Below are 12,232 nucleotides of genomic sequence, written 5' to 3'. Positions count from 1 at the left end.
GTGTTTCTCACATGCCGTTTAAATAATGATTTTGGATAACCGTTGGCGAGGTGAACAAAATTGATGATCAAATAGATTTAACAGTCTGCCATCTTTGTTTTTAATTCATCTAGGGCCCCATTCCTCTTTCGGCATTAGCGTCGTGCACCCAGGATAAGTACGGATTTTGGCTACGCTCCAACACTTCACACCAGACGGTTAATTCAAAAGAAGAGGGACATAGCTCCACTCTGTACCCAGCCAAGCCTGAATACTCCACCGCGGGGCCAAGAAAATGCCTATTGAGTCTCAAATTAGCTGTTTGCATGGCCACCTTCAAAAGAGGCCCCTAATCTCCTCAGACTGGAGCACACGGACCAAATACTTATGTGAAATCCAGACCAGCGCAGACTACATATGCGGCGGTTAATTAAATCATTATCGACATGTGTCACTTAAGCTGATTATAACAAAGCGGGACCCTCAAACATATGGGTAATATTGAAGTGGATCGACTCAGGAACTGTTACTGTGACGTAGCAAAAGCCTCATAGAGATAAAATTGGACAGGAAGTAGTGATGCTAACAGTGCGCATTTGTCTGAATTAATGCAATATTCATCTTGTATCAGGATTACAGCCAAATGTTTTCTAATTAATACACTATCTTTCTTCTCATGGCCCAAAGCAGCTCTCTTTATAGATTTAACGCAAACTTTGGGCACTACTGTCATTAAAGGTTAACAGTAAAACTCCATCACCTGCTTTGTCTTCATGCATATGGTTTGCCCGGAAAGTTCCACCATATGCCTTTTTACGCTCATTACATTTATTAAATTGATTGAAAACATGCATTCTCGCTGTGAGCAAGCTCGCGTCCCCACAGATGTGACCTATAACGCTTGAGATGATAAAAGTTTAATGTCATATTGTAAAGCAAAGCAATTATATCTCAAGAAAAAAGAGCAGGTAGTGCACCCTGCAGCAAAAAAGTTACATAATGCTCCTTTAAATTGGTTCAAGTAAGCTCTGTTTAGTGAATTTAAAGCATGTGATTCCTAATGCCTTTGTACTAAATTATAAAAAGCCTAAAAACAAATGCAACATAACATCTGTATAACATCTGTTCCTAATGTTAAAGCCAATCTCCAGTTTGCTGTTATGTGCAACTTGATATCATGTTGATTTATCTGTATCCCTGGACCTAAAGATCCATTTCCTCTACATTAAAGTGCATATGACAGGTTTTCATGGTTTTCTTGTTATTACTCTGTTTCTTGGGGTAGTACTTGTGGTAAACGTGTGTGTGTGTGTGTGTAGTTTTATATCAGTTAAGTGGCAGTTTGGGAAGAGAAGTACCCAAATACAGTAAATAGCTCTGAGTTCTGAAACCAAATACCTCTACATTTGTCAGCAACGCAGAACATTCTGTTCAAAATACAGGGACAATTTATGCAAAAGGTTTTTCTGACAGTTTAAACCTTAATTTATTAAAGTTGTTATTTATTTTCATTGATGTAATTACAACTATAACTAAATGTTTTAGTTAAATGAACAGTCAAGTACTTTTTATTTTTCAGTCCAGTTCAAAAATGTAGTGAAGTAGAAAGAAAAAAGCATTTACTGTAAAATGTACGTAAGTAAAGTACAGATACCTAGTTGTGGCTTACCATCCACCACTGATGAAAAACATTTAGTAGATTATATTGCTCTCAAAAGGCTAAGAATCTTCCAGAGAGTGAGAGAAAAAAGCATTTGTTTAAGCATTTAGGTCAGCACTTTCTATGGAACATGTAAATCAAATGCAAAACACACCGATGGGAATATCAGGCACACACCGACTACCTGATTTGTGATAAATGTATTAAGTCATGGCTTCCTCTGGGCTTACTCATCATAATGGAAAATCCCAAGTACTCCATCCAGGAAACGGACTCTAGTTTACTCGGGAAAAGAGTCTATAGGGACAATTTGAAGTTGCAAGTAAATACAGCAGCGTGGACCTCCAATTACCACATCCTTTACCACAATCAGCAGCATGTTTACTATAAAAAACTGCAAACTGGGGACTGAAACTTAAGACGTTTCAACTGCAAGTTTATAATGGAGAATAGCACATTGAAACAGTGTTGGAGATTGTGAATAGATTTAATGGGAACGTTATAATGAGGTGAATTCAGCAGGCGTCTCTGTGTCAAAGTACTGTTTAAAATACCAAGTAACATGAGTGCCCGAGACAGATTATGCAAAAAGCAGAGCAAAACCATTTGTTTTACTCATTGTTTTGTCCGCATTGTATCATATTTATTATTTTAGTTTAGAATTTACACATCCGTCTGTATGTAAAGAACACTCTAAAGGACGTGTGTACACCAACATGGAAAAATGTCTGTGGAAGCTGCACACATCTTGTAATTAAATAGTTGAAGCATGTGTTATAACATTTAAAACATGTAGTCTATTGTGGGAGTTCCAAAAAATATTATAATTTGGATAATTTAATTTAATTTTCCCCATAAATCTTTGCGTAACCCCTTTGTCACTCTCTGTACCACTGAAAGTACCTGTATCACAGTTTGGAAATCACTGGTCTAAAGTGTGAGGATGTCTTACTCCCAGATGAGGGGCAAGAGCCAGATTTTCCTGTTGATAACAATGTATTTCAAATATCAAAAGATACATTTACAAATGTTGAATCTGTATTAAATATGATTTGCCTATAGAATGTTGCGATGTCGCGTGAAACCCAGGAATTATTTTTTATCTTGTTCACGTTCAGGTTTCAGGTTTCAGGGATCAGTAGCATTAACATACAAACATGATGCAACAAAAGACAAAAAAACTGGACAATATACAATCACTCAGGCTCTACACATCCATATTGTTAAGCGATTTAATGGACTGGGACACAAACAGTTTTTATACCTGTTATTTTTACATAAAGGAACCCTGTATCTCCTCCCAGACTGCAGGAGCTCATACTGTGTGTTAAGCACTTGGGAGGAATCTCTGATGATCTTCAGAGCCTGTCTCACAACTGACTCTACAAAGATGATCTGTGGTCCAGTCAGAGTGGACACACCGCTGATGTTACCAGCCAGTTTTACCAGTCTAAGGACTCACTTTTACTATTATTACTGGGGTCAATATTAAGAGTTAATGTGCAAAAACAGATAAGTGCCATTTAAAAAAGTCATCGGAGGTTTATAGTTTACTCTCAGTATAGTGATATTTTCAAAAGCCAAATCTCTTTTATTGCTCAAATCAAAATATGATTCCATCTCTTCTTAATAAAATCCACTATACATCATTGTCATTGATAATATCTCAAGAAGAATTTTTCAAACCGGAGATATCTGTTTTTGCTATTGAACTCTTCATATGTAGCAATACGTTAACCTAACAACAATTACTTTTCCTCCAATTATCTCCCTCGAGCTTGTTTATGAATGAAACAAGCCTACAGCCATGTTCTGTGGACACACTCTTGGGTCATTATTGCTCCACACCACAGCCTAAGTGCAGATAAGCCGCTGTTCAAGGCAAGGATAGACATCTGGGACTTCCAAAGAGCAGGGGAAACGACATGTGCTCCACTGACTAGAGACCTAATTCACTCATTATCAACATACGCATAGTTTTCAAGCCACGCAATTATCAATTACCATAACAGCCCCTCTCGGATTCCACTGGCTCTGTGGTAAGTGGAGGCCAATTTGAGTGCATTCCCTCCAGTCCACTCTACTAAACTGTCTTCGCCTCATAAATGGGCCAAGTGAATCCAATTTCCTTATAAAGTGGATTGCACATTGGCAAAGCACAAAACAAGATTAAAGGGCTCATATTATCCTATTTTCTTATCTATGTTATACTGTTGTTTCCTCATCACAAACATACCCAGAGTTGTGTTTTGTTTCATTCACACATGTTTAACACACAACCTCTATGTATTTAGGTCGTGTTCTTCTCTGAAATTGAAATGCTCTGTTCCACTGTGGTGATACAGGACTGAACCACTGTGTTTTTAAACTCTATATACTTTCACTAGAGTTATTTGGATAAGTTCAGATCTGGAATTGACCATCTCTACTGAACTAAAGGTAAAAGGTAGATGTTAACTTGAAAACTACCTTTTTATGACATCACAAGGTGGAACAGAGCATTTTGAGCTTTGAAGATGTAGACAGAATAGTAACGCAGGATTAGTCAAACATCTGTGAATGAAACAAAACACAACTTCAGGTACGTTTTTCAAGAGTAACAACATTATAACATAACTAAAGACTGGGAGCCAATTTTAATATAGGACCTTTAAATTGAATTAATCTGTGAATATTTACAGATGCACTACATGACTTCTGATGAAGAGTCTGTTTGTGTCCATAGAGGTTTTATTGCTTTGCCTATCATGTTACACAGTATGGCATACAGCATATTTATTTCCATGCAGGTGATGCTGAGAAGTCAAGTTACAAGTCAGATCTGTGGAGAGGTGACCCTACTCACAGTAAAAATGTATGTTTTTCAAGTTATTTGTTTAGCAACAAAAACATGTAACTGAATAAGTGCAAGATAGATGACTTTAATGCTACATAGTGCATCATTCCAAACAATGAAATAACATTGAACCCCCAACCACGAAAGGTGCACCATTAATTTAGGGGTAAATGGGGTCTATTCCAATGGGCCTTCATTAAGTTTTGTTTAGAGTCCACTAAATATGACTGTGGGTGCTAAGCACTCTGCCATATGCAACTTACTATGCTAATCACTTAAGATAAGATAAAATAAGATATGCCTTTATTAGTCCCACAGTGGGGAAATTCCAGTATTGCACCGCACAGTTAAAGAACAGAAGGAAAATGGTACATGCAATAAAACAAGATAATAGATAAATAGTTTAAAATAATTAAAAAATATATATACTTAAAAATAAACTAAAAATAGACTAATAACATCTTCGTAAAGTGACTTAAGTATTGCACATAGGTATGGATGAATGACACATGTTCAGTGTTAATAGTGTTCATTGTACAGTCTGACAGCAGCAGGAAGGAAAGACCTGCGAAACCTCTCCTTCACACAGTGAGGGTGAATCCGTCTGTCACTGAAGCTGCTCTCCAGGACAGACAGAGCGTCCTGCAGGGGGTGAGACTCATGGCCCAGCACAGAAATGACCTTAGCCAGGACCCTCCTGTCCCCCACCTCCTGCACTGAGTCCAGAGGACAGCCCAGGACGGAGCTGGACGTCTTGATGACCTTGTCCAGCTTCTTCCTCTCCCTCTCTGTGATGCTGCTGCTCCAGCAGACCACACCGTACAGGATGGCTGATGCCACCACAGAGTCATAGAAGGTCTTCAGGAGTGGCCCTCTCACTTCAAAAGACCTGAGTCTCCTCAGGAGATAGAGCCTGCTCTGGCCCTTCCTGTACAGTGCATCTGTGTTGTGAGTCCAGTCCAGTTTGTTGTTCAGATGAACACCCAGGTACTTGTATGAGTCCACTCTCTCAATGTCCCTTCCCTGAATGTTCACTGAAGGGGCAGTAGAGTGGCGTCTGCGGAAGTCCACCACCGTCTCCTTGGTCTTCTCTGCATTGATGATGAGGTGATTTTGCTGACACCAGTCCACAAAGGTTAAAGGTTAAAGGTTCTATATTACACTAAATGGACCCTTGTCAGGTATGCTTTTGATAAGGAAACAACATTATAACCTAGATCAGAGAATAGTGTTATATGGGCCCTTTAAGTCACTTTCAAACTGATTATTTTGGTTTGATAGGCAGAAGTAAGGAAGCCCCATCATAATCAATCCACATTATCAGGACTGGTTCCCTTTTACAGCTGTAGGAATGAAATCATGTCAAAGTCTGAGGCATGGGCTGTCCGTGTGACCTTGTTTTGTGTATTTAGAAAACAGAGCAGGAACTGGTTGTTCAAGACAGGAAAGGATCATCCAAAAACTCACACTCTGTTGTGGCTTGTACCAAACCAACTTGTTATGATCTTATTAAACCAGCTATGACACACATTCCCTAAATATTTGAGTTTCAGTAGTTGCCTTTTGTTTATATATTACTCAATAAACATTAAGTTGGCCTGTAAGTGTGGATATCAGCATGTGCTACTTGTGAGATAATTGTTTGCATTATATTTTGATTAGGCTTTTTAAATTTTATTTTTATTTTTTTAGCTAACGTGTGCCTAATTACTAGCCTAAATCTGGCAAGTGTGTCATGTAGATGTATAGTTAAACTGGCCCAAATTAGCGGAGGTTTGGGGCAGACACAGAACACAAATGTAGTACCAGTACCACTGCTGCCCTAAGAGTAATAAGCTCAGGTGAATCGCAGAGCACGCGCACAGGACTAAACCGGAAAAGTGCCTTTCAGAATAAGGATAAGTAACAAGGCAAAGTCATTAACTGTAACCATAGCAAGAATTAACTATATAGGCCGAACACATGAAAACAAATAAATTAATATAGATACATTCAAGGTAAATGAATACACATCTGTCATATAATTTGTAATTCTGCTCGTTATCGTGTAAGTATTATTCTATAATCTTGTTTATAGGCTACTGTGGCTTTACCTAGAAAGTAGAAACAAACATAGCTACACCAAAGCTATGACGAAGAAAAAAAATACATAGGTTATTGGTTATTGGTGCAGTAGTAGTAGTACATATCTTTCCTAGCATATACTATTTTAATTTCTTTAAAAAATTAAACTAAGGCCAAAATAATCTAGATTCACAACCATTAACTATCTCTTAAAATGTAGACCAATACTAATTTCGTATAATGCGGTGAATATCACTTTTTCAGATTTAATTTAGTCGGCTGCATTTTTAACACAACAATGCTTTAATTTTGAAAGCCCTCACCGGAAGTAATTGAAAACGTTGACGTTGGTTTCACGTCGGACCCAAAACTCAAGTAGCGTCTGGTCCGCTCCTGCTTTTCCTCAACAACAAACGCTTCAACTCTGCTCCACAGTTCACACGGGCACCGAGGCGAGGCGTAATGTCTTTCCCACAGCTTTACGAACGATAACACGGGAATGCAGAAAAGTTACGCGACGTTTTGAGAAATAATTTAGGGAAAAACATCGCGCTGTGGTCGGATTTTCCAGCGGACCTTACTACAGCAGCTGCTCCGGACAGTCCACACTCCTACAGCGCGCATGGTAAGCTGCCTTCAAGCTTTTATTCTGTAACTAGCATACAACTCCAGTAATATTAATTATCTCATGGCATGAATAGTGTTTTGATGTTTGACTGTTGATTAATGAAAAGTGACAAGTTTTAGATTATGGATTTTGTTGAAAATTTGATGGTTATAAGACAAAATGGTCAAATTCTGTAGCAACCAATTTAACATCGTGTACCATTTTGATAAAGGTGGCTCTGTTTGGTAGGAACATTATCTGGACATCTTGCTTTAAACATTGCAAGATCTGGGGTAATGTCTTAACAGAAGTCTTGCAGTTTTGTTATTTTAGATGCAAGTCAACACTGTTTCTTTCTTAATGCACAAAAGTTAAGTGAAGTTTTATTATTTAGACTAGCCTAATAGGTAAGTTGGAAGTTGGATGTGAAGTTTAAGTTGTTTTCTTCGCTTTTACATTAAATAGCCTCGTCTCCTGCTTTCTGTTCAAGGCTTCTGAAGTTGTTCTTATCATTTGCATCAGACATGACAGGTTCAGTGGCTCAGACATAACAATGCTCCTCCTATGTAAATCTGAAATCTGTCCAGCCCATTTCCTCTTCTGAAACTCCTCCTGAATTAAACACTTATTATGTAACCACAGAATGTAATTTGCATCCCCAGACACACGTTTAGCTTTTATCTCGATGTTATAGTACATTCCTGGGTAAATTCCTGGGTAATAGGAGCTTTGTACTGTGGTGTTAGCATGATTAAAGGCTGTCATATCCTGGAGATAGTTTAGAACTTTTGTGGGTGCATGCAAACTTTGTAAAGTATACTTAAGCTGCTTTTAAAAGTTAGATTTTTTTTTTTTTGATTACTTAAAGATGCACAACGTAACTTTTCTTTATAGTATGGCTTCTCTATCCAGGTTATGCAGCCAGGTCAAGTTACAAGCCGAATCTGTGGAGAGGTGATCTAACTGACAGTATGAATGCTCGTAATTAAATAAATGGAAGATGGATTAGTGTGATGTCATACTGTGGAACATTCTAGGAGCATAGAAATAACATCTCCATGGCAACAAGCAGGTACCAGACCTCTCACCAGCAAAGTTGTATAGTGCACCAACTTCAAAGTGGTGGTTAGTTGATCATATTTATTATTATTTAAAAAAAAAAATCATGATTTTTCAGCACAACCTAAAAATAAAACAACTTTGGAATGTGTTTCCTCTACAGGTTCCCAGCTGCTTGTAGTATCAGACATATAGATTTTCCTCTATCTAAACATTATGCATGTTTTCTTTCGACATGCGGTTTGTGTATCTTTATCTTAGTTTCCACGCTTTGTAAATGGTGAACAATACTATGCGATCAAACGCGTCTTTGATTCTAAACGCTCGATACAATCAGTCTGGTGATAAATGATCTAAAACAGAAACAAGGATATAGTGTTGTGAGCAATGGTTTCAGTTAGTTCAAAGGCAAAGATAAACACTTGGGATATTGTAAACACTGGCATTATAGCGTTATCATATGGTTTTAATAAGGGGGCACTACGGGGAGCTTCAGGTTTGGAGGGAATAGAAGTGAAAAACTGAGACAAACTGAATTACAAGTTTTCTTTCTCAGACCCACAGCAGCTTTGAGTAATCTGATCCAGCACTATTTGTAATATTGCTTTCCTGTAGGGCAATTATATCGATATAGCAATATTGGCTGACGCAGTAATTGATATTACAAGAAAATAAATATACCGCAACAACACATTTTATGTATATTTACTAGGAAATATGAATATGATCTGCCTTTTTAGAAAATGATCCTAATTTAGCTTTTTAGTTCCTACATTAGACTTGGGTTAGTCTTGGTTTAGTTTCTGTCAAGTTTTAACTTTTACACGTATATTTAAATAATAGCTTTATCACAATATAAAACATAGTTAATGAATATTGCATGTTTTTTTCATATCGTGCAGTTCTTCTTCCCTGTTTCATGCAGCATAAACACAGGTACTCTCCCCCTTCCCAGTCAGCCTCCGTCATGCTCTGAGTAACAGGCAAGTTCAACCAATTATAGTGAGATGTGAACTCTTACAAGAAGCTTTAAAGGTGCACCATGTAACTTTCCTGAGGGAAATCAGCCACCTTGATGTTAGTGTTTTGAATGTTCCACAGTACCTCATTAAACTTGTCCCCATGGAAACAAGCTGATGATGGCACAGTGCCAAGTTATAAATTTTAAATTGTAATTATACATTTTGTGAAACAATCCAGTCCTAACAATAACATCGTCACTAGGTCTGTCATGGTAAGAAATTTTGAAGCACGATACACATCAGGCTTTATCTTCATCCCTCATAGACCCCTCTCTAAAAAGTCACACAGTGCACCTTTAATTATCTCATCAGACTTTGAAGGAAGAAGTACTTCCAAAAATGTGGTCAAATCCAGTTCATAACCTAGGCAGCAAGAAAATTTGTTCTGGGCTGTATGTTTGCTTTACACACTCCACTTGGTTTAGCAAATGATCTCCCATAAGTCATGCTGAGTTTATGATTCCTTGTAGTTCTCAACAGCAGCATTTTCAAAACTTAATTAGCTTACTTCATGTTTTTACTGTTCCGTTAGCCGTGTCCAAATGCCTCCCAGGAGCGCTCATTTAGGTGACGAGGATATAAAAAGAAACTCATTTATTTTAACCCTGGATGTGGAAACATTTCACGTGTAAACAAAAGATGAAGAAACACTGATGACATGACAAAAGAGAACAAACAAGCAGGACGCCCAGCTTACATCCTTAAACTGTCCCATAGACACATTGTCAACAGCTAACGGTAAAATAAACTCAACATGAATTATGTACGCTACAGCGATTCCTGGAAGTGCTCAAGGCAAAAGTACACATTTGTATGCAACATTGAAAATATTAGATGCACAGTTTTATAACTAAATAATGACATATACTTTTCAAACTATTCTTAGCAGTAGGCCTGTCACGATAATAATATCTTGAAGTAAATATAGATGATAAAAAATCAATTTATGCCACTGACATACAAACCAGAGAGCAGATTTAAACCACAAAAACTGTTCAATATGATTAAAAAGCCATGAGCTTCAATAACTAAATAGAAAAGTTAGAGCTATAGTTCAGGCCGATGTTTGAACTTTTTAGTGTATCGGATATATCAACCTTGAACCACCGCCACAGGCCAGTGTTTTGTTTTATCTGACTGGCTGCCAAAAAGGTACACACAAACCTTTATTTTCACACCAAGAGATAACTGCACAAAACATGACTACGTGGCTCTCTTAATGGTTTGTGTTTGTGTTAAGGGCTGTGGGTGAGTTCAAAGTAAATTTAAAAAACAATTTAGAGAAAAATCTGCCCTATATATTGGCCCAAAAATATCGGTAGAGTTTATTTTAAACAATCAGTATTTGCATCGGCCATGAAAAAAGCCATCGGTCTATCTCTAAGTAGAAGAACAATTTAGGACTTGGTTTGCATCTATAATGAGGCATAGAAGTTATTTATTCAACTTTCTACAGCTTAAATCTTATGATGTAGCCAAAAAAGGTTTTAAAGGTGCACTATGTGACTTGCCTCCTTGGAGATTCCTGTTTCTTTAACTGAAACGTTTCCCAGTATGGCATCAAACTTATCTATCTCCATAAAGACAAACTGGTGACTCCACAAAGCCAAGTTACAGGTTAGGACCCCGCTGACGATTGAGCGATCAAAACACAATTGAATTATAATAATGGTCAACTTTGAATGCCATACTGTGGAACATTTCAGGCAAAACAATAACATCTTTACAGTAAGAAGTAGGTGCTGGATCACCTGCTAGAAAAGTTACGTACTAGCTGTTGGGCGGCAGTTGCTCAGTAGGTAGAGCGTTTGTCCACGGAACCAAAGGCTTGTGGTTTGAATCCTGCTCTCGACATAAACATCATTGGTTGAGCGTTAAGATCCTCTGACCTGCAGTGTCTGTGTGAATGTGTGTGCGTGAATGGGTGAGTGGTGCCTTGATGTAAAACTCTTTGAGTGCCTTGAAGGTGGAAAAGTGCTATATAAATGTGTCTACTTACTATCTTAAGAAAATAGTATTGGCAATGATTATAAAGCCTAAGGACTTTCAGATCCATCCTACAAGCAGATGTGAGCGTTCCAGTTCATCCATTTCCAATTCTGTATTGTTTTTTTAACTTTGGGTTCTTTAGGTTCATTTTCATTTGAATCTGAAAATGAATAAAGATTCAGTGTCTGGAGAACAAAGGGGATACAGGATGTTTGGTTCACCTTTCATCGATTCCAGCTAAATTCATCACTTTGTATTGTTCAGTTTAATATTTTCGGAGATCTCATTGTGTTGGAGTTTCTTTGTAACCGGTGACGACAGACTGAGCACCATTTCCCAACTCTAAATAACAAATTGTGTCAAAACAAAAGCTTTGTCTTTGGATTTGGACTCTGCATGTAACAAGGCTAAAAAATACGAATATGTGTTCATCATGTTTCTAATCATGTGGTTGGCTTACTTCATGGGTCACAAATCCAAAATGGAATATTGGAATTTTGGAAATGTATCTTGGAATTTTTTCTGACTAGTCTTGCAATTAGATTTGTAATTGATTTATTTTAAACCAGTATTTGTTTAAAGCATTAAAGAAAATCTATTTTGCTTGTGTCTGCTCTATAGTTATGATCTATGACACGCTTGGATCATTATGTTAAAATTTGCACATTTTAAATTGCAGTATTTACCTACAACGACTTAATAAAAGAAACATGTCCACTGACTTTCGCGTTAGAAAAATGCAGTGCCCAATTGGAGCTGACGTTACTGTAAATGTCATCACAACAAAGAGCTGTGTAGCTTACCTTCTTATGGAATCGCTGCAGATCACACAAGCAAGTAGTGAATTTAAAAAAAAATTACCAAAATGACTATGCGACACTGCTTAATGATAGGCGTATCATTGATTAAGAAAAATAAAATTGAAGTACAGAGCAGTGGGGCTATATCAGTGGTGGTGAAAACTGGGATTAATCTGCAGTATAGCGTCTTGAAAATAAGCAAATCAAGATTGCTCG

General features: G+C 37.5%; 1 protein-coding gene across 1 annotated transcript in view; it reads left to right on the top strand.

The window, feature by feature from the left end:
- The first annotated feature begins 6,904 nt into the window (after positions 1 to 6,904).
- Positions 6,905 to 12,232, top strand: part of LOC117387520 (leucine zipper putative tumor suppressor 2 homolog) — a 40,456-nt gene continuing 35,128 nt past the window's right edge. Inside the window, exon 1 of the mRNA XM_033985037.2 lies at positions 6,905 to 7,164. The gene's annotated coding sequence lies outside the window, so the exon portion shown is untranslated. The remainder of the gene's footprint in view (positions 7,165 to 12,232) is intronic.

The sequence above is a fragment of the Periophthalmus magnuspinnatus genome, chromosome 19 (genome assembly GCF_009829125.3).
Source record: "Periophthalmus magnuspinnatus isolate fPerMag1 chromosome 19, fPerMag1.2.pri, whole genome shotgun sequence".
Taxonomy (NCBI): Eukaryota; Metazoa; Chordata; class Actinopteri; order Gobiiformes; family Gobiidae; genus Periophthalmus; species Periophthalmus magnuspinnatus.
The sequence above is the reverse complement of the archived record's forward strand: the minus strand, read 5'-3'. Positions and strand labels throughout refer to the sequence as shown.